Genomic DNA, 23,755 nt, shown 5'->3' on the forward strand with positions numbered 1-23,755 from the left:
TTTTCTATCTAAAGGTCTCCAAGTGCTTTATAAACATGCGTGAATTTAGCCCCACAATACCCAAGGAGGTTGGTATCATCCTCACTTGAAAGAAGCTGAAACTGAGGCACAGAAAAGTTAACTGACTTGTTCACCATCACATAAAATGTATCATGAATAGAACTGAGATATCCCCACTTCCATAGCTACAAACCCATCCTTCCTTCATCTTCTGTAATCTTGTACAAGGAGAATTCAATAAATATTATTAGATTAGCCATTTAGATGGGTGGAAGCCCTGTATTAAAATAATTTAGAATTCCTGCATTGTTTATATGGTTTCATTTACTAATTGATTTAAGACTTTTATTTTTTTTATTACAAGATACTAACATTATTTACTTGCCATCTACACCACTAATTAAATCACTCAGAGAATCCATTTGTTTCTCCTCTTAGAAATATAGATGATTTCCTTTCCCTCACACAAGGAAATGCAGAGGAACCTGACAACATTGCACAGTGGGGAAAGCAAACCTTTGTGATTGTATTGCAAAATATGGTGATTGTGCTTAAATGAGAACTATTAAAATAATGATTAAGCAGTACAGTAAAAGCAGACTGACACAAAAGGAAATTATTCCCTATTATATGCTCTCAAGCTATCAACCATCTGGAGAAGCTCCTAGCTTCCCCTCTTTAATTGGTACAATCTGCCCTCTGGGTGGGGCTTTGTCTACAAATAGGCTGACCTCCATTTTGTAACTCTTTTGCTGATGTAGAGAAGCAGCCAGAAGCAGGTAAGTTTAAATCTAGGGAAGAGAGCGGGAACTGCGAAAGAAACTACAGGCCATGACAAGAGAAGCTAATTGCCTGAATATCTTTGGACTACTCTTTAGTTAAAAGAGAACATAGGGGAGGAGGAAAAAGGAAGATCAAAACTTAGTCTCTCAAGTTCTCTGGTGCAAAGGTTGTTTTAAGCCTCCACCAAGACACCAGTAGTAGAGGGACTATTCTTTTTCACAACACCCATTGTAGCATTTTCTCTTCTCTGAAGTAGCAACCCAGTATGATCAGTCTATTCTAGGAGAGTGTTTTTTTGGTCTATGCTATGAAAGAGATTAATTTCCTTGCACTCTGCTAATGAGAGCTGCCTCTGAGATGATAAATACCATGTAACTTATGCAGTATGAATCAAGTGTTGCCCCTCTCATTTATGTCAGCAAAAGAAGGGGAATGCCTCTGCCACTTGCCTCACATGCAAGTAGGTTTCCTGTATGCAGGGGCTCTGTGAAGCCAATCCTGTGCATTTTGAGTGTTCTGCCAAGTTAAAATTCCTGTGCACAGACAGTAGAAATAGAAGTGCCCTCTCAAAGTCAGGCCTGGGAGGTCATGACAAAACAGTGCCTAGAGTCTGCCAGAAATGACCATGAATGGTTAAGATCTGAGGGCTTGGCTACACTTGCAGATGTAGAGCACTTTGAGTTAAACCAGCCTTCGTAGAGCGCAGTAGGGAAAGCGCTGTAGTCTGTCCACACTGACAGCGCACTGGCATGGCCACATTAGCAACTCTTGCAACGGCCACAGAGAACAGTGCATTGTGGTAGTTATCCCAGCATGCAAGTGGCTGCAACGTGCTTTTCAAATGGGGGAGGCGGGGTGGAGTGTGACAGGGAGTGTGTTGTGTGTATGTGGGGGAAGAGAGAGTGGGTTTTTGAGGGGCTGAGAGCATGTCAGCATGCTGTCTTATAAGTTCAGACAGCAGCAGACCTCCTCCTCCCCCTCTGCCTCTCTCTCTCACACACAGCATTCCACAGTAATGGTTGCTTTGTCTCAGAGCAGATAAGCATGCCGGCCGTCAAACAGAGCTTTCAAAGGGGTGGCCACTTGACTTAAGGGGATTATGGGACGTTTCTGGAGGTTGATCAGAGCGCAGTAATGCAACAACTCGTTCACACTGACGCTGGGGCACTCCAGCGGGTTCGCAGCAAACGTTATTCCACTCACCAAGGTGGAGTACCAGGAACGCTCTAGCTGTGGAGTCAAAGTGCTCTGTGTGCCTTGCCAGTGTGGATGGGTAGTGAGCTAGTGCGCCCGGGGCTCCTTTAATGCGCTGTAACTCGCAAGGGTAGCCAAGCCCTTAGTTAGCTGCTCAGTGAGGAAGATACTTGGCTAATGCTGCCTTGTCAAGGCTAATCTACTCCACATTCAAATAAGAGGAGGTCTTGGTCAATTCTTTGAGCCTGGCATGCATTTTAAAAGAGCTACCATATTGTACATTACTGGTCCAGCTCCCAGTAGTGTTACTACGGTGCTTAGGACTATTACCACTGTCATCTTATAACAGAAACCCAATCAGCTTTGTACTATCTGCAGCTGGCTAGGAAGATGCAGCCTTTCCTTTCGGACGTTTGCAATGTACTGTACATAAGGCTACACTTTAAAACCATTCACAGACTGGCGCTAGCGCAGAACACAGCAACTCCCTTATTGAAAGAGGCGTCTCACTGGCAGCTTTGGGGTCCACGCTGACTGCCCATTGGCCTCTGGGTGGAGATTAAAGGTGTTGGTTATGAACTATAAAGCCCTAAATGGCTTGGAAATGGCCTAGCTAAGCATTTGCCTCTCTCCCCAAGCCCTACTTCCACAGCTATGGTCAATAGAGGTGCTTGCACTGGAGCCCTCTCATTATAGAAGAGAGGGAATTGCTAGCAGCACATTTTCTGTGAGGGCAGAGGTGATCTATAGGGTGGGCATGTGGGGTCAAGTCCCCCCCCCCCCCAAGGGTTGCCTGCTGGGGGCGGGAACTAGGGAGAAGGTCTCTGTCCTTATCTCCCTGCACCTCCCCCCACCGCCCAGCATATTTGGCTGCTCTCCCTGGCAGCAGCTCTCTTCCCGGGCTCAGCTGCCTGGGACAGGGACTGAGAATGCTGGGGAGAAGTGGGGGCTCCGGCTCACTCGGCCACTGTCCCTGGCAGCCAAACCCGGGCAGGGAGAGGGCTGCCGTTGCCTCCCAGCCAGGCTCTCTCAGGCAGAAGTGCTCCGTCCCGCTCCCCAGGAACAATGGCTAAATGTGCTGGGTGGGGAGGCTCAGGGAGAGAAGGACAGCACCCCTCCACCCCCACAGGTAATGTGGGGCAGAGAAAGCGCTGCAGCCCCAGGCTGGGCGGGGAAAAGATGTGGCACAGCATAGAGGAAAGATGTGGGGTGGTCTTGTGTCCTCCCCTTTAGATTGTGCCTCCCCAGTATAAGGAGGCACCAGTCTTCTACGTGTGAGGATTTCAGGATTCTGGAACTTGCTCCTTCTTTGGTCCAAAATAGCTTTAATTTGGTGACCTTCCATCATGCTGCATAAGACATCTGTTTGAGCGAGTTTCAGGGTAAGTCTCCCACAACGATGGAGGGGTGGAAAGGACTTTTTGTAGGTGGCTGATCACATTTCTGAGTTCCTATTGAAATGATTATTTTAATGTGTCTGGGATTTCATTGTATTTTGTAACTAAGTAGTATGTTAGGGGGCTTAGGGACTTGGCTAGGTTGTCTTTTTATCATTTTAAATCTAAACAAATACTATGCATCCTGCAATATTTTGTATAAGTGGTGAGGGAAGTGATGAAACGGAAAAGACTACTGTCTGGTTACCAGATGGAGACCAGACATTTCAAAGCACTGTTCTTCAGGCATCTTAGTTTCAAAACAAAGTTCCTATGTCACCTATACATTTTGGTTTCTACAAACCAGTGGGAATTTATCATTGTCCTATGAGTGTAGTTAACCCTTAAGTACCTGTGATCTATGATATTCCTCCAACAAAATGTCACATCAGCGATCATAATGGGGTAGCCTTAGAAAGTGTACTTCTGGCATCCTGCCTGTCCAGATACTGAGTCAAGGGATCCAGTTCATCTTTGCCTTTCATCCTAAGCAGTCATTTACACCAGTACAGTAAAACATTACCATGTCAGAATGGTAATACTTTACATCTGTTTGGCAGTGGCTTTGTTCGTGTGTAAGTGATGATACATCCTGCAGTACAACGCCAAAGTAGGTCTAAGAAGTTCGCTTATGATTCAGATGGTTTCCATCCAAAAAACTGTAGTCTTTGCAAAAATACTTATTGATTTTCATTCATCATACTGTATGTTCACCATGTGTTTTAACCAGTTGGCTAGAAACCAAATTCAAGGCCATGTCTATCCGCACAGCGCTGCAGCAGCGCAGCTGCACCAATACAGCAGCACGTCGGGTGAAGATGCTCTATGCCAAAGGGCAAGAGCTGTCCCATTGATGTAAAAAACCCACCTCTGTGAGTGGCAGAAGCTACGGCAGCAGGAAAAGCTCTCCCACCGACATAGCACTGTGCACACGAGTGCTTATATCCCTGTAACTTATGTTGCTTGGGGAGGGTGGTTTATTCACACTCCTGAGTGATATAAGTTATGCCAATTTAGGCTGAAGTATAGACATAGCTGAAAAAAAATCCCAGTTTTTGTCCCTAGAGAGCTGGTGCTCTAAGAGTACAGGGGTCCAACTGCACCTGTGTCACACTTGTGTCACCTCCCTAGGTGGAGGAAAGGAGTGAAGTCCTGTAACTTGTGGGCCAAGTGTCTAAACCAGGTCTGATGGGGGCAGAAGGAGCAGACAGTGGGGAGACAACCAGAGAGGAGCTCCAGAGAGGAGCTGAACAGAGAAGCACTCTGGGGGGAAAAGCTCTGGGAGTCAGTGGTCTATAAAAGAGGAGGAGGGCATCAAGTATAAGAAGAGGCCCTGGGAAAGAGAGAGAGGATGGTTAAGATAATGGGGGTAGAAAGCCCAGTTGTTTAGGGTTCCCAGGGCTGGGAACCTATAGAAGAGGGTGAGTGCCCTATCCACCAGGCTATAGAGTCATGTCTACTCTCTTTCTGTGGTCCAATCCCTGTTTACTGTCATTCATAATGGCAATTGAGAGAGTTAGTATGACTCTATAGGCTGGGGTTGGGGAGCTCACCTAGGACGTGGGAGACCCACGTCCATGCTCCAATGAGTATATATTTATAGAAGTGAAACAGTTTCAACAGAAAAGATTGAGAAAATCCCATACTAGACTATGCCACCCTCCTGCAATGTGGGAGACTCAAGTTCAAATCCCTTCTCCCCATTAGGCAGATGGGGAAATTGAATGCATGTTTCCCACCTTTGAGATAAGTGCCTTAACCACCCAGTTAAAAGTTAAAAGGAGGGCACCGTCACCTCCTCTGGCGGTGTAGTGTGAAGCTAGTCCCCCTTTGCTTTTGTTAAAATGCCCCAAATTGAATAAACTGTTCACAATAAAAATTTCACCCAACTCTAGAGGAAATATCCCTTTCTGCTGGTGAACTCTGAGGCCTGGCCTGGGGGGCAAAGAATAGGCATATTTCCATTCATGGCCCCAATAGAATTTGGGAATCCCCAACCATGAAAATCCATCAGTAGTACCCTCTTGTGCATTGCCAAGCTTTATGACCTAGGCAGACAGCGCCTTCTTGATGGCAGTGTTCACCTCCATGACAACAGCCCCACCAATTTTATACCAACACCAAACTGGTGAGCTATGAACTGGTAGTAATAGGGGGTGGCAAGCTTCCAGATAGCCATGGCCATGCGCTTCTTCACACTGAGGGGAACTCTCATGTAGGTGTTCCAGCCCTGGGGTGATCTCCATGCAGATTTCTAGGAGAGTGGCCTTTGACATCCTGAAGTTCTGCCACTGCTGCTGGTCATCCCAGGTCTGCAGCACTATCCTGTCCCACCAGTAAGTGTCAGATGGCCAAGCGCAGAAGTGGTGCTTCACCAAGTGAAGCCAGTCCAGTAAAAGTTAGTGAAGACATGGCTGCTTGATTTCATCCTCCTCCACTTCTTCCTCGGGTGCTTGTATCACCCTGCCTCTCAAGTCATTCAATGATGTGAGGTACACATGCATTAGCTTGTTCATATTAATGACCATCAGGATCACAGTGCTCAACAGTGTTTCCTCCGGACTGCTTGACAGCACTTTGAAAATGTGACTGGCTTGCAAAAGCCAGATGAATGATGGGGTGAAAGGACAGGAATCATGGGAATATTTTAATTTGACTCCAAATCTCAGAAATCCAGTTGTTCCTGGTAGATACTCCACAATTTTCAGGGAGAAAATCCCAGAATGCATAGTGCCTAGCAGCAGAGCACTGAACCACAGGATGTCTGCCCAGAATGCTGTGCACTTATTTTGAAACATTGCAGGGCTATGTGGATGCAATGAACTCAAAGGGAAGTAGTTGAACTGGGATTATCAAAGTAGTGTGGATGCTTTGCTAGAGCAGCACTTGTTCCGAATCACTTAACATGGATGAAGATAACCCAAGACAACTCCGTCTAAGGTTGGGGTGGAAGACTGTCTTGGTTTTGTGTTGGTTTGGACTTTGATACCCCAGAAGGGGCAGACTTTTGTAATTTAGGCAGAGTGCCAAATCACCTCAGCAACCAAACTGTGCTGGAAGCTTGGGACAACCAGCCCGTGTGAGGGATCAGATAGGCCTGAAGCCAGACAGAGTAGGTCTCTTGTTACAACCTAATACTCTCTTCTTTTGCCCTGTAGATTGTTCACTTTGCCTTTGAATAAAACAATAAGTGTCTGAAGTAATACTACCCAGTATTGCTCCACTTCTATGCATATGCCAGCTGTGTACACATACTCTAAAGTTAAGTTGGCAGCAAACAGTATAGGGTGAGAGAATGAGGCAAAGGATAAATAACCACGGAGAAGCTACTGGCTTTGGCCCAAAGGTCATGTTGGAAGCACTCTGTACTTCCTAGACTCAAAGGACTAGTCAAATAATTTGACAGTTGTTGTAACACAGGCTCTGGCACTGTACATGAACCTTTGCACTTTTCAAATCTTCCTTGGTAGAGTGGGATCTCCCTGTTGAGTTATTTAAAGAAAAGGAAATAATGCAATCAGTGTATGAATTTGTCTATCCGTGTTACCATTGTTTTCTCTCTGATGCTTGGACTCGTTTTGAACTAAACAACCCTGATTATCCTCTCCTAATGCCGGTTTTACACTAATGCAGTCCTTTTTATTTTAGTGGACATATTCCTGATGTGCAGGTCTTTTTCTTTATAGTCTCCAAAGTAGGGTTCTCCCAAAAGTTAGTTAAATGTACTTCAGATGCAATTAATAGGACTGATTCTATACTCCTTGTTATTGAGAAATAAGGTTCTAATGAGTTGCATTAGAAAAAAAGAATCATGGCAATGTAGGCCTGAAAAGAATCTCACGAGGTATTCTAGTCCATCCCGCCACGCTGAAGGAGGATTAACTATATCTAAATCATCCCCGTCAGCAGTTACACCAAACGAAAAAACTAACCTAACAATGTACACCTCTACCCCGATATAACATGACCCAATATAACACGAATTCGGATATAACGCGGTAAAGCAGTGCTCCGGGGGGGGGGGGGGGGGGGAGGGGACGGTGGGGCTGCGCACTCCAGTGGATCAAAGCAAGTTCAATATAACGCGGTTTCACCTATAACGCGGTAAGATTTTTCGGCTCCCGAGGACAGCGTTATATCGAAGTAGAGGTGTATTTCTGAAACTCTTTAAACATGGTGCCTTATATTATAAAGGACATATGTTATGACTGTGCTTTTCATATAAACGGTCAGTATTTGCAGGATTAAATGCTAAAAGCCAGAATTCTGTTCTTTCATGCTCTGGTGTAAATCTGGAATAAGCTTGCTGAAATTAATTTTTGTAACTGAGATTTGTACTAGTGTTAGTAACAGTAGATTTTAGGTCTGAGAAAGTATTTAGAAAGCTTATTGGCCTGATTCAGATCAGTATAAATCCCAAGTAACTTCACTGAGAGCAGAATTTGATCCTGAATTCTGGTGATGAACAGTTGGATTGTTTAGAGCCTTTGGAGCAGGGAATATTCAAGACCTAGTACATCAGAGGAAAAACAAATGCTCTCAGCGTCTGTTAAAGGGCCTGGCTTCTCCTATTTTCCAGTTTCACTGGATGATTCTGTGGAAATGATAGAGTTAAGTGGTTTGCCAGGCATGCCACTCTGAAAAGAAGAACAGCTCAGCTCTACATATCTATTTTCTCTGCAGATAAACATGATTTTTTTCCTGGCGGGTGGTTTTGCAATTGTGTTGGGGCAGTCAGCTCTGCATATGGCTCACAGAACACCTGCCACTCAAGAACATATTTATAGAAATTGTAAACTAATTAATTCCTTTAAACCTCCCCATGGTTTTTAATGACATATCATGATACTCCATCTAATGGGGATTACATCATCACTTTTTTTGAGCTAACGTTCTCTATATGCTCCCCATCCCTTATCCCGAAATAAAAAGCTAGATGCAGATTATTGTTTATAAAAAAGGACTTTTCTTTTGTTTCTTTATCAAGTACCAAGCTCAAGGCCGTCCCTAGTTATTCTGGGGCCCTACACAGCCCCCCCCCCCACAGGGGATGTGTGAGGGGCCCGGCTTGGGGGGAATGGCCCCCCAGCACTCACTGGCGGCGCGGCTGGGGCCGGGCCGCTGCACTTCCCGCCGCCGGTGAGTGCAGGCCTGACCCTGCTGCAGTCCTTAGGGGTGGGAAGGGGCGGGGCTGGGGCGGAGCAGGGGCGGGAAGAGGTGGGGCTGGTCCAGAGCAGGGACAGGAGCCAGAGGGAAGAGGCGGAGCAGGGGCTGGAGCAGCACGCAGCTGCACAGGGCACCATCTGCTCTACGCAGCTGCGTACTTTGCATATGGGTAAGGATGGCCCTGACCAAGCTATGCCATAGTAAACAAGAGAGCTAGTTAAATAATGCAAATAATTGTTTGGACATTAACTGATGGACACTAATTTATTTATTACCGTATTTATTATAGTAGCACCTAAAGGCCATCATCAGGGATTGGCTTAGGATGGATGGCCAGGAGGTTATGGCACTAGTTTGGGATTCAAAAACCCATGCTCAATTCCCCTCTCTATCACAGATTTCCTGTGTGACTTCTTTTGTGACCTTGTCACTTACTTAATCTTTCTGTGCATCAGTTCCCTACCAGTACAATGGGGATAATAGCCGTTGCCTACCTCTCAGGGGTGTTATGAGAATAAATGAATTAAAGATCATGAAGTGCTTAGATACCACAGCAATGGAGACCATGTAAGTACTTAGATCCAGAGATTGTTTTAGGCCCTATAAAAACATGTTTTACAAAGTCTACCTAAAGAGCTCACAATTTAGGATAATCACAAGACGCAAAAGATGAATGAACTGGGAAGGAGGGTTGAAAGAACAGATAACGTCAGCGTGCTTTCACATAGACTAATAATAGATATGTTAGATATATTAATCAGGTGTTATTCTACTAGATCTAGTTGAATAGTACAGTAATTCATCTGGTGAACAAATTATTCAATGAATAATGGTATTATTCTGCAAATACACTATTCAAGGAATAGGATACAACCACTCTAGTGAAGATAGTCTTATTAGATACCAGCATCACTGAAAATATGCTAGGGTTGCTTTAGGTTAGCCACCTACAAAATAAATAATATAACAGACTGATATCTTACAGCTTTATACCGATGGGAATGTAGTCAATTCACAAACTATAGTGTGGGATACAGCCTGCTCCCAAGGCAAAGCTCCTATTGACTGTCAATGGGATCAGGATCGGGACTAATATATATAATATAGTTATATACAGCACCACTGAAATGCAGCTACCTCTGGGGGGGGGGGAAAGAGATGTCAGATGGATAACCACTACGCAGCATACTGCATAACACTGGAGAGGAGTGTCAGTTTTTGGCCAAAGACACTGGGGCAAATCAGTGGAGGAAGGGGAAGGGTTCTTTTGTGATTATTGTTTTGGAGTGAGCTTTGGGAGATTTGGGTTCCGTTCCCTATTCTTCCACACATTTCCTGAGTGACTGTAGGCAAGTCACTGCATGTTTGTCTGTTTCAGTTCCCCATGTGTAAAATGGGGATAATCAAACCTCCTTTCTCCCCAACCTTTGTCAGTCTTGTCTTCAGGGCTCTTACCATACATCTGCACAGCACCTAGCACAGTGGGGCTGTGATTTCAGTTGGGACCTCTAGGTGGTGGTATAATACAAATAATACATAATAATAAGAATAATCCCTACTCTGAAATCACAAGATGTTTACTGTCCAGGTAGGGCAGAACTTTGATTTTCACAGCTTCACCCAAAATATTTCCACCAACTATACTACATGGAAGTCAAGTTACCTAAACTCTCTAACCCTAAGATTATGTCTACATTTTGAGTTAGAGGTGTAGATTCCAGGACAAGGAGACATAGCCGCGCTAGTGCTGATTGAACTAGTGCACTGAAAATGGAAGTGTAGCCGCTGAGGTATGGGAGGGGCTGGGTACCCCAAGTCTCTGCCAGTCCAAAAGCAGTAGGTACGTATTCAGGGTGGTTAGCCTCTCCCTCCAGTTTTAGCATGCTAGCTCAATCAGGATATGTCTCCTTGAGCTGGAATTTACATATGCAGCTCAAAGTGTACACATACCCCAAATCTAAACCCAGCACGTTTTTAACCCAAGCAGAGACTATCTTTATTTTAGACATACTTTTCTGACCGATTGCCTTGAACAGTGATACAGATCTGCAGTCTGTGCTCCTATCTGGTATTTATCTTCACACTGTCTGTCTTGTGTGTCTGAACTTGGAGAACATTTAATTTTGAAAATATTGACTGATGTATTCATTTGTTCGTGTTACTTTGTAGCAGCTAGAACAGGACATACTGAGCCTCTGGTTCATTCTGACCACTGGCAATGTTAATGGCTGGTGTTTTCTAATCATTTTTACTGTAGCTCTCCCTCAAGCTTTAATGGTGCTGCTTTGGATCTCGCTCCAGGTCTTAGGTCATCTCAGAGGTACAATTTGTCCAATGGATCAGTTAGCCAGGAACGATTCTTTGTTCTACTGTGACATGCATCCTTGTTTTCGTCCCTTATCCCCTCCCCCACTTCAGTTGAGTGTATTTTTTTCCTTTATATGTTAACCAGTTATACATTCCCATTTAGAAAATGTGCTTCTCTTTTCCAAGCATATGTCCAAAAACACATAACATGTTTGCCTCATGGTTGATTTAGAAGTTATTCTAATGGTCAGAATCAACTACTATCAAAAATCATTAAAGCCATTCTATTATTCGATACATTCTGTTATATTCTCAAAAACAAACAAAAAAAGTAGCTGCAGCAGGTGGCACTTCCATATTATTTACTAACATATTTCAGTTCTGGAGCAGCATCGTGGATGTTTCTCAAAACAAACAAAGCAAGTGTGAATTTTTTATCAAAATAGTGGAAGATAATCATCAGTCATTTGGGTTCATTAGATTCCAACCTCAAACCCTTCAGACCCTATCTAGTAAGACAGTAGAACCGATTATATTCAAGGCAATTCAGATGATGGAGGTTTTCAGGAATAATATTCAGCATGAATTGTCTTCAGCTGAATTGGATACATTTTCCTATTAGTCTGGTTTGTAAATAATTTGTACCAGGGTGATGGGTATAAATCAAGGTTGAGACCTTACAGCACTTTACTGAAAAAAAATGTTAATCCTTTTATAGTCACAAGCCATAATATGAAATGAGAACATTCATGTAGGGTGCTTTTCTGAGGGCAGTATTAGCCTATGTAGGCATATTCAGAGTCATTGCTGTTTTGTGCAAGAGCACATACCTACAAAGCGTGCAAAATGTTTTGTACTGTTAGGCAAAAAGATTCTTTTCCCCAAGAACCAGGCAAGCACAGACAATACTGAAGGGGGTTTATTCATGGTACCGGGAAGACTGACAAGCGGCTTTGAAAATATGGTGCCATAGTGGCCAGTTAGATACATTCTCTTATCAATTCATTTGCATTTATCTGTACGTACAGAGAAAGGCATTGTTACAAATCAAGAGAGAACCCTGAACAAAGATAAAAATAGGAACAGTATGTACGTATAGTGGTCATCCTATTGCATCAAGCATCTATGGCTACCTTGTGGGGGAAAGAGGCGGGGTGGGGAGAGTTAGGGATGAGTGCTTCCAGATATCCGGTGGGCTGTGAAGGGTGGGTTTGTTCTGTTCTAAGGGCAGAGTTACTGGGCGGGCATTGACCATATAAGCTTATCAAGTGTTTACAGTGCCCTTGGCTGAAGCATTCCTGCTTGCTTTGTGGTTTCTGTCTTAGCTGTTAGCTAAATTTTAACGCTTGTCTGACCGTACTGATGACACCAAAATGATTTATTAATGATATTTACATTCATATGTACCAGTATCGTTGGCCTAGCCTAGGCCTATGTTTTTAAAAATGCATCAAACAGCAGATATTGCTTCTGTGTTTCACAGAAGAAACTTAGGTTGATTAACTGTAACAGCTAACCATGCTAAACAACAACTCCTCCTAACTTGTGAACAGACTTCCTCTTTTACAGTGTATGCATTAAACATAGAAGTTCTTAATGTGGATATAGTAGATCAAGCTACCATTTAATGCAGTAACATAGTGTTATAGTTGTATATCACAGAGCGGTGTTGGTTAAAATCTAAGAAACTTTGTGGAAAATTAAAAGCTGTCTAAAGTATTCTATACTGGACTCCTTCAATTTGAGAAAGGTTAGTTGCCATGGCAATCTACTCACAAAGAGTCTTGCAAATAGTTTGGACAATACTGTTTATTTTAAATAGAAATAGGTGATCAATATGAATATTTAACAATAAAGTTGTAACAAGGTATTTGTTTTAAAGTAAAGCAATTCTCAATTGGTATGTTGAGAAAGCCCATGGAAAGTGAAAATCTTTAAGATGAACCCTATCAAATGTTCCAAGACCTATATGACCACAAAGTCTGAGCAACAGTTTCATTGGCAGTTGCAGAGACAGCTTAACGTACAAAGGAATCCTACTAACTTACTGGTGTTGGACCACGTGGATGAGTCAAATGACTTTATATGGCTGCGTGATGAACTACTAAACAAGACCAGAGCCATCGAAGACCATGAAGAGACTTTATATTTTCTATTCTAATTTCAAAATGAAAATGTCATCAGGCAGTGGAGAGTGCTCATGGAGAAGCTGCAGTTTGGCAAAGGAAAAGGAATCCTGTAAAGGTGCTCAAAGGATACGCTGCAAGAGGAGCCCAAAGAATGCAACTTACAAAGGTAGGTTGCTGACCAGAGATGAACCAGCAGGTATATAACGTATGTCCCAAGTTGTTGTGCACAAAGATCGTGAATTATTTTCCAGAGACACAGCTGCAATAATTCAAAAAGAGAAGAGGTATGTAACTGGTTTGGCTGCCTCCCATGCAACCCCTCCCCACCCCCACTCCTATGGCTAGGGGCTCCTTTGCGGTGCCCTGCTAATAATTTCTCCCTCAACAGGCTTTTTACACAGACTCCCCACAATTTTATGGCATCAAAATAACCCTCCTGGGGGTGTGGGTTTATTCACAAAAATAACTCAAAATAAAGCTCAAAGTCCCACAAACAAACATTTCTCTTCCTATTCCCAGGCCTCCCTGCTTGGAGAGCTTTTGCTCACTTTCTGTTGCCATCTCTGCATCTCCCTGCATTAGCAGGCTACTCCTAACTCTTTCTGGTTGGAAGGACTCGGCTGTAGCCTGCCCATTCCCAGCAGTCTCCGTTCTCCCTGAGCATCTTCCCACCCCTGCAGTTTCCATCCTCCCATTCGAGGGGAAATCATCTGATCCCTCTCAGGTGGGGCTTTCCCTGTATCAGCATTGGCATAGCACCTGGCTCTTCAGCCCGTGGGGTATGCCACACTGTTAGAAGACACCTCATTTTGTGATTGGATGATGAGAAGGGTCACAACGCTTATTCTCCTTAGAAATTTCAAATCTTTGCCAGAAACATGGGTTATTTTAGGATTGGCTCACACCAGCTTTGCCAAGAAGAGGAGGCAGGCTGCCCCCTAGCAGAAAGTATGTAAAATGTCCCGTTTTGTTCACTATGTCATTTCCTGAAGCTGAAATAGCTGGACAAGAGATCATGAGAGGAACTGCTATTACATAGTCAGTCAGAGTACCCCATGCTTGGTAACAACTCAAGTTTACTCAGTGACAAGCATCCAATTAATTCTGTTCTTTGAAGTACTGTTTCAGAAGACTTTTGTGAAACACAGCAAGAGAACACAAATACAGCTGTCAGTGCCTTGAATGAAAATTACCTGAATGAACTTTCTGTCTATCTCAAGAAATTAGTCATTGCAACTGTAAAACTGAGCTGGAGATCACATCATCATGCCAGTTCCAACTGATAAATAGCAAAAAGAATTGTGTTCTGTTTACTCAAGTGACAACTTGGTTGTTTTTTTAAAGCTAAATGCTTATCTGAAAGTACATACCTGAGTGAAAAACCTGGAAATAACAGAAGTGTATGATGTATACTTTTGTTCCAAAAGCTTAATATTAATTGTTTAATAATTAAGCTAAGTCAATTAATGAATGATGACACTGGAAAAACCGTATTTAAACTTTTTATAAATTCTAATATTATTTGTAACAGGAAATTGTGCTTACCTTTGGCAATAAATAAATAAACAAATAAAAAAGACCAATAGAACCCCTCAGTGTTTTCATCCTAGAAATTGCACAGATTTTGTGGTTTTGGAAGAAGCTTTGAATCAGCTTGTAAGCTAAAGCTTTTAAATGTATTTTAAATTTGGGCTGAAGCGGCATAAGAGCCTACAGTACTGGTGAAATTCCATATATATTAGAATAGTTTCAAAATCATTATCTGAATATTATATTCAGGGTTCAATTTTTGATACACTCCTGTGTGTATAAGGGGGAAAATTTGGCAATGAGTATCTCCTTGGTAAGAAATAGTGAGCTGATATTATTTGTTAATTAAGCAACTTGTCTGCCTTTCTAAACTCATTCCCGTAATTCCATTGGCATATAAACTTAATTGGCACATAGATAAGGATCCATAGTTAAAAATCCATAATTGTAAATTGATACCAAATTCACCTGCCTATAGACCAAGATAAAGTTTTCCTGTGTATGAGACCATAGTACGACTTTGGATTAGTTGATTTCATTTATCATCTTTTGATAAATTGTAATTTCCCATGTTGAATTTAGTCTTTTAAATACTGTAAACTCTACCATCTAACCATCTTTATTTTGCTTTCTGTCCTTTCTTATTTGCTTTTAAATTCTATTTTGGCTCATAAAACATATACAGTAATATACAGTTTTTTTCCACTCTGTACTTTACATAAGGAACGCGCATCCAAAGAACCAGGAGAAATTTAGCATTGGTAACTGACTAATTAGCATTACTTATCCAACATGTGTATTATACCGGAACTTCCTCATACTGTGCAAATTATCCTTTACTAAAAAAGCAAGTGAAAACAAATGAAAATATAGTACAGTATAATGAGGTACATAAAGAGCATGGCCAAGGGCGACTCGGTGCCCCCAATTTTGGATGTCCAACTTGAGATATCTTGAAAAGGTCCTGATTTTCAGAAAGTTCTTAGTATCTACTTGCTGAAAATCAGACCCTGCTAAGTTGTCTCAGTTTAATCACTGGTCACTTTTGAAAATGTAAGTTCATATAACTTCTTATACTGCAATGTGTGCACTGCAAATGTGATTGCTTCCTGGAGGAACAGCCCAAAATCCCTGCCTTTTTTTTAACCTCCTTTGTAAAGTACTTTCAGATCTATGGATGTAAAATACTATATAAGAGCTAGGTGGTGGTATTATTAAATCAGAGATACTTTGGTCTTCATGTATGGATTGTTGCCTCCTAAATATGTGATCCATTGAGGTTGTGAGCAATCTCAGCTTCTGCTCAGCACCTCTCAGGGCCAGGCCCTAAAACCATTTATATATTGTATACATTAATAATTTGGTCAGGCACTGATTACTTTCTGCCTCTCTTCTCCACCCCTTTCTTTCTGTAGTGTCTTGTTTCCTGTGTGACATGGGCGAACTAGGGAGGGAGAAGGGTTTAAGGAATCTTTTCCCCTTGTGCTTGCAAGGTGAAATCTCTAACATCCACGAGAGTGCTAAAAGGTGAGCCTGGCTTCTGTAGTGGCCCATACGCCATGATTCACGTGAGGGATGGCCTGCTAGTCTCAGGGCCGGCTCCAGCTTTTTTGCCACCCCAAGCGGCGAAGAGAAAAAAAATAAGATAAAGCCACGATCGGCGGCACTTTGGCGGCAGCTCTACCGCTCCGCTTCATTCTTCGGCGGCAATTCGGCGACTGGCCCTTCCCTCCGAGAGGGAGTGAGGGACCCGCCGCCGAATTGCCGCTGAAGACCCAGACGTGCTGCCCCTTTCCATTGGCCACCCCAAGCACCTGCTTCCTGCGCTGGTGCCTGGAGCCGGCCCTGGCTAGTCTACAGAGTGTGGCCAAGTCCTCAACCTGCAAATACACATGCATATTGAAGTTTTTAGTATGGTATAGCCAGGGACACACTTTCTTCCTTTTAATGGAGCAGTAAGATAAATCAAGCAGTCCATGTTTCCCCTGTCTTGTCTCAAGCCATCTTGCCCTGTGTGGGTTAGGCTATCTTTACTGCCAGGTACCCAACCCTCACCACTCCTTCCATCAGGTTTCCCTCCATCAGATAAGGACAGAATCTAACCCTACAAGCTACTGGGCTAGCGGGAAGCTTCTCTGTGAAGGAATATGGGGAAAGCAGCATTCTAGGATTTAATTATCAAATCCTTCCACTTAAATCATAGCTGTAAAATGTACATGCACAAAATGTACATTGGGGGCGCAGCATGTATATACATGTTTGCATTGCTGTTAATCATACTTAGTGGACCCAATGCCGTACGTTATCAGGGTAAAATCATTCCCTGGGATGAGAACACAGGTTGAATAGGTGGATGCAGAAACTCTTTTGCCTTGTGCAGAAGCAGGGCTGAAAAAGAATGTCAGACAGATGATCAGATGGTGCCCTGGCACTGATCCAAATGCATTGTAATCAATAGGAGCTGGTTCAATAACTCTGGTGGGTATTGGATCTGACCCCACTTTTGAAGGTGTGGTCAAGATATGGACGCCACTGTGCTGGCAACAGCATGTGCTGGTAGGAACATACTCGTCTTTCTGAAATAGCAGTAAGATGGGTCATATTGAGCCGTTCCCTCCTCCCTCCAGCCCCATCACAAGGAGGAATGGTAAGGGAAAGATTTTGTCCTCAATTTATTCTACTTTTTCATCATAATGTAAAAGGATCCTTGCAAGTCTTCCAGGTAATAATTTTACTACAATGCAGTGTCCTTGAACAGTTTCTCCCATGTATTTATTTAGTCCTCTCAATATTAGGTGTTTAATTTCTTTATGCCTTGTTTTAATTGAAACTAGAATGGTTTGGAAATTTTAAATCAGAATGACTCTGATGGAAAATGTAGTTTTCACAAATTTTGATTTTACAAAGAACTCTTTGATTTTTTTCTGGTGGAAAGTTGTAATTAAATATTTCATTTCAGGTTGGTTTGACCCAAATCAAAATATTTCATATTTTGAACTGACCCAACATGTTTAGTTTCAAATCTGCTTAAATAAATAAACTGCATTTTTTCCATAATGGGAATTGTAGTTCTGGCCCCCTTTTTTGCTGATGGGCTGAGATCTCTAGAGGACTACATTTCCCATAATTCATTTCCTTTGCGTGGTGCCTCATAGGAGTCACTTATCTTTGGGTATATTATCAGAGATGAAGTCCAGCCAGGGAGCTTGACCTATAGGAGAGAATTGGGCTAGAATAACTACTCTCATATAACAATAAGGAAATTCAGTAGAATGTTGAAATGGGGTTCAACAAACTAAAGCAAACCATTTCTATTTTGGGAATATTGACATTTTGATGGAAAATGTTGAAATGCAATGTTTCGACATTTCTGAACCAAAATATTTTCAGAATTTCTGTTAATGGAAAATTTCAACTTTTCATCCCATTTCAGAATGAAAACAAAGGTTGAAGTGTCAGAAATTCCTGTGGGAAAGAAATTCCAAATTTTGCTCAGCTGCAAATAGGCAAGACATATTTGAAATTTTTGGCCACACTGAGTATGTCTACACTGCAATTAGACACCCGCAGCTGGCCCATGCCAACTGACTGGGACTCGGGCTGCGGGGCTGTTTTAAGTGCAGTGTAGGCTTCCAGGCTTGGGCTGCAGCCTGAGCTGTGTGCAGGGTCCAAGAATCCAGGCTCCAGGTTCTTGGACCCTGCAATTAAACAGCCCACAGCCTGAGTCCCACAACCCTAGTCAGCTGGCATGGGCCAGCTACGGGTATCTAATTGCGGTGTGGACATACATACTGAGGCTATTTTTTAAATTGATGAATGAGACATATAGAATCCATATTAAGGCACGTAAACTTGGAATCAGTGGGCAAAACTTTGGAGGTTCAGTTCACTTAAGCAATGCATCTAAATTTTCAGATTATTATCTAAAAATTCTGGAATCTCCTCGCTCTTCATACCTCTCTAATATTCCCGAAGATCCTCCCTGCAAGTCTCCTGTAAGGACCAACTCCCTCTCCTTCAAATTACAAAATAAAATAGCTTCCCTCATCATTTTTATATGCTCCTTTCTTGCCTTCGAAAATCCTGTTATAGGGCATAGAAGGTCTGGCAATCAATCTGGGTACAATATTTAAATTTACTTGGGTCTTGGGCACAGCAGCAAAGTTGCTGTGCTTTCATGGAGGTATCTCCAGAAGATTGGGGCTAAAGATAGTCTATTGTAGCATCACAGGTTTAGAAGGGGGAAACAAGGTCTAGCGTAGGGTTAAAGAGCAGAAGGAAAACATGAATAAAATGAAGATTGTGGTAATATTACAGGAGGGAGCTGTGGCCATGTTGATGGCTGTGGAGAAGAAGTAGGGAGAAGTCTTAATTAGAGCTGGTCAAAAAAGGTAAATATATTTCATGAATATTTTTGAATGAAATTAAAATTTCATACTTCCATTCAGAATTTTTTCAATAACAAAAATTGCTGTGAAAAATGTTTTTAAGCAATGAGAGAGATTTGAATTTTTCCTCCTCAAAAAGAAAGTTAAAAACTTCGAAAAAATATACAGGCTTTTTTTTACTTACATTTTCATCAAAAAGGGGGAAATTACAAAGAAAATGATCTTTTCCCCCACAGAATCTTTAGCAAAGGCAGACAAAGATTTGTGAGTTTCCTATCAACTACCGTATATCCCCAAAAATAGAGCTGGTGGGAAAATGGAATTTCTCTCCTTCAGGAAATTTGGCAATTTTCACATCTTTTTTTTCCCCCAAATTGGGATGAAATGTCAATGTCAGAATTCTTCATGAAATAAAATATTTCAGTTTGACTTTATCATTTCAACTTTGTTTTGTGTACTGTATTATAATCTAATCTAATATAAAAGTTGAAAAGGTCAAAACAAAACATTTTGATAATTTCCCATAAAAAATAAAAAAAATCTATATGTTCCAGCAATATTTCAATTGCATTGAATCAGCATTTTTCAATGGAAAACTTGTTCTGCTGGAAAATTTTTGACCTGCTCTGCTTAATAGGAGGCTAATCTGGGAGATCCATTTAGAGTTGTAAGTGCTTTGTCAGTCAGATGCTGCCTCCAGCCAAACCCTTACAGTGTGAGGAAATATACTTTGAAGAGCCATCAATGAACATGCTCAGAGAAGATACCTGTCTGACTACATGGGGAAAAAAATCATGTACAAATGAAATAGGGTGGTGAAACAGCTTATTGATCATGTTATTCAGGAGATAATTCAACAGCAGCAATGTGCTTTGCTACATGGTTATGATCATTTCCCTTGGGTTTGTTATAAAATACCATCCTGTATTATGTGGTTACTTGGTAAGTAACTCAGGTCACCACTGTTCATGCATGTAAAAGCAATATTTATTAGAAATGATTGAACTATTAATTTAAAAAATATTAATTATGAATTTAGCCCTTCGTTCTGTTTGTGATTCATTTGTGAATCAATCCTGGTTTCTGCAAACACATTCATTATTTGCCAGTGTTCACAGAGTAATTTCAGTGAATAACTTTTAAGCTAAACGTCTTTCATGGACTGTTTGCTTTGATGTTATTCAGTATGTTGAGTGATTGGTTATCTAAGTCATATGATATTGTTTATGCACTGTGGTTGGATGACTGAAACATTTTAAACAATGAGAAAAAGAATGAGCAGCAAAGAATGTGCTTCTGGTAAAAATGTTTGGAGTAATATGTATTCATTTGTAAAATTAGCAATGGAGGATGACTCTAGTTTCAGAATTTCATTTTGCTTTTTATTTCGGTAACTTTGCCGTGAACAAACACTCAGATGATCAGTTGGTGAAACATATCAATATAAATCAAGAGCTTTTGCATCCCTCACATGATAGTGTGATTGTGGTCACCTGGTAGTATAATACAGTAAATGGGTGTGAAACAGGTCAATATATATTTATAATTGAAATCAGACAATCTGCCTTGTTATGTGAGTGGTGATTAGTGCTCTTAGGTGCTGTGGAGTTTGCCTTTGCTATGCCTTGTCCTGCTGATTCATAGTCTGTCACATTAATTTACACATTGTTTACTCAGCCACTAACATATAACAATCATGAAAATCTTAGCCAAAAAAAAAGGCACCTTGAGAGAGGTCATTGTGTACTGAAATTAATGGGGATGCTTTATTTTCATGCCCATTAAAAAGCAAGACATGTCCTGTTTTAGCCAAATTAAAATATATGTATTTAATTTCAGATTTAGACGATGAAAGTTGAGTAACATGATAATGCACCCTATATCTACAGGAAGGCTTAGCTGAAGGGATTGTTTATGGCCATGTAATTTTCAAAATATAACACAGAAACCAGTATAAAAATCCATATGACTTCATAAAAAGTTGTAAGGTACAGTGTCCATTACATATAGTATCTGCTTCTAACTGGGGAGAGGGATAGTTCAGTGGTTTGAGCATTGGCTTGCTAAACCCAGAGTTGTGAGTTCAATCCTTGAGGGGGCCACTTAGGGATCTGGGGGAACATCAGTACTTGGTCCTGCTAGTGAAGGCTGGAGGTTGGACTCAATGACCTTTCAGGGTCCCTTCCAGTTCTATGAGATAGGTATATCTCCATTTTTTTTCTTTGTGTGCTTCTGTTTGATGTAACTCACAGGTGGTTGTGCTCTGACCACATAGTTATTGCAAATTTAGAAGGCCATGGCAGGTTCATTAGACTGCATGATATTATTTGCCAACCTCTTCCAAGACACAAACAAAAAAATTCAATTCTCCAAAGCATTAAAGGCAAATGAACCAAAATCAGGGAAAGTGTAGAAATGAAAGCTATAACAATACCCATCTCTTAGATAGCACTTTTCATCAACAGATTTCAAAGCACTTCATAATCTTTAATGTGTTTATCCCAACAGCATGCCTGAGAGGTAGGGAAAAGTGCTACGTTCACTGTTTTGCAGATGGAGAACTGAGGCACTGAAAGGCTAAGGCTATGTCTACACTACAAAATTAGGTTGAATTTATAGAAGCTGGTTTTATAGAAATCGGTTTTATACAGTCGATTGTGTGTGTCCCCACATAAAATGCTCTACGTGCATTAAGTCGGCGGACCGCGTCCACAGTACCGAGGCTAGCGTCAACTTCCGGAGCATTCCACTGTGGGTAGCTATCCCACAGTTCCCACAGTCTCCGCCGCCCATTGGAATTCTGGGTTGAGATCCCAATGCCTGATGATGCAAAAACAGTGTCGCGGGGGGTTTGGGTACATATCGTCAGGCCCCTCCCCCTCCATCAGAGCAACGGCAGACAATCGATTCGTGCCTTTTTACCTGGGTTACCTGTGCAGACAACATACCACGGCAAGCATGGAGCCCGCTCAGCTCAGCTCACCGTCACCATATGTCATCTGGGTGCCGGCAGACATGGTACTGCATTGCTACACAGCAGCAGCTAATTGCCTTTTGGCAGTAGACAGTGCAGTATGACTGGTAGCTGTCATCGGCTATCTGGGTGCTGGCAGACGTGGGGCTGCATTGCTATACAGCAGCTCCTTGCCTTTTGGCAGTAGATGGTGTATTACGACTGGTATCCATCGTCGTCGTATTCCTCAGTGAGTTCGGTCAGAGGCACCTGGGCAGACATGTTTTGTCTCCTAGAGACTCAGTCCTGCCAGCAGTCCTGTTAGGTAAAAAAGCAAGTCCTCACTCACCTCTCCAGCACCCGAGTTCGTGCGGAGTTGGTATGGGGCTCACAATCTGTCAGAGACCAGACACCAATTCGTTGATCAACGGGCTCACACTATCCTTAGCTTGAAAGGCTTCAGAGTAAGTGTGGCAAGTTTATTAGGGGTGAGCATTAATATTTATACACAGAAGTAAACAAAGTGATTAACAGATTATAATGGTCATGCATAATCAAACAAAATTCTACAGGATAAAACAGGTTAAAATGTAAATTCAAAAAGAGATAAGGGGAGATGGCTACTTAAGGGGAGGGGGGGTGTCATGAGTAGTTCGCAGGTCAGAGCTTTGATTAAAAGTTCAGACAGAGACATCAAGTCTGGGTTAAGTTTAAGCTCATCAAAAGTTCAGACCCAACATTCCTTCATTTGTAGCTTTGGGATAACTATTTACCAAAAGCTACACCCCATTTTAAGGAGCCAAGGGCCGCTTGGCAATTTCAGCCTGGGCCAACTCGAAGAGAGTAAGGCCCTTGGCTGAAGTAGGAAAAGAATAAACTGACTTACATGAGTCTATGAGGGAGGGGACACACTGAATACAGCAACACAGTATTATAAGGATTACTATGGCCCCAACAATACCCACCAAGAGTTTTTTAACCCACCCAAATTCAGGCAGCCAATTCCATAAGGCTCCCCACCAATTATAAGGTGGCTGGCCAGAGGAGTAGTTCTTAGCTATTTTCCTTAGATGTTTGGTACGTTGAAAAGTGTCAGAGTAGGTGTCATTTACAAAAACACAGCATTCTTTATTTATGAGGGCGCAAGTTTCTCCCTGGGCTGCTAACATTATGCCTAAAGCCATTCGGTTTTGCAAAGCTAACTGGCGCAGCTGGGACATTTCCCCAGCCTGATTCTCAAATAGGGTTGCAGTTTTATTGGTTAAAGATTTTAGTAGTCCCTGTAGACGGATGACACCACCCCTCAAGCTAATGAGACCAGCCCACCGCAGCCACGACAAACCATCACGGATATTAATATCTCTGAAGGTTTCACGGATGTTATGAATGTGGGGAAAATGAGGGGGAGTGAGGGAGATGCGAGAAGGCGGTGTTAGCCATGCCAAATAACATGACCCTGCCCAATCAGGGGAGAGAAAGTAATAAGCTTTGGGCCCGCACACCCAGTATGTTCCATACAATGCGTTTCGGGTATTCCATTTCTCAAAGTAGGAGGTAACCCACCACCCGTTAGACCACTGTTCCCCTGGTAATGCAGAGGGGTCGTTGTGCGAACTGCAGAGGCACAATTTGGTAGTGGTGTTTTCAAAGGGCAGTGTAGTACTGCTTGAGCAGTTGTAGAAGGCAATCGTATGTCCCTTAGCAATTAGTTGGACACCCTCGTGATCTGAGCAGGGCTTCTTAAAAGCTGGCTCTGAAGGCCTGCCCACCCATGAAAAAGTTGGATCGGGGTGAGGGATCCACATATGGGATAAGTGGGATGCACAAGGCTTGAAGCCAAGATTTTTACTAAAGGCGGTGCCATTAAAA

The 23,755-nt window shown here is 42.2% G+C and overlaps 1 long non-coding RNA gene across 1 annotated transcript in view; it reads left to right on the forward strand.

Moving 5' to 3' along the window:
- Window positions 1–731: 731 nt before the first annotated feature.
- LOC135976756 (uncharacterized) overlaps window positions 732–23,755 on the forward strand; it is an 88,931-nt gene continuing 65,907 nt past the window's right edge. Inside the window, exon 1 of the long non-coding RNA XR_010594052.1 lies at window positions 732–779. This is a non-coding gene — a long non-coding RNA (uncharacterized LOC135976756). The remainder of the gene's footprint in view (window positions 780–23,755) is intronic.

This window comes from Chrysemys picta, chromosome 1, assembly GCF_011386835.1.
Source record: "Chrysemys picta bellii isolate R12L10 chromosome 1, ASM1138683v2, whole genome shotgun sequence".
In the NCBI taxonomy this organism is placed as follows: domain Eukaryota; kingdom Metazoa; phylum Chordata; order Testudines; family Emydidae; genus Chrysemys; species Chrysemys picta.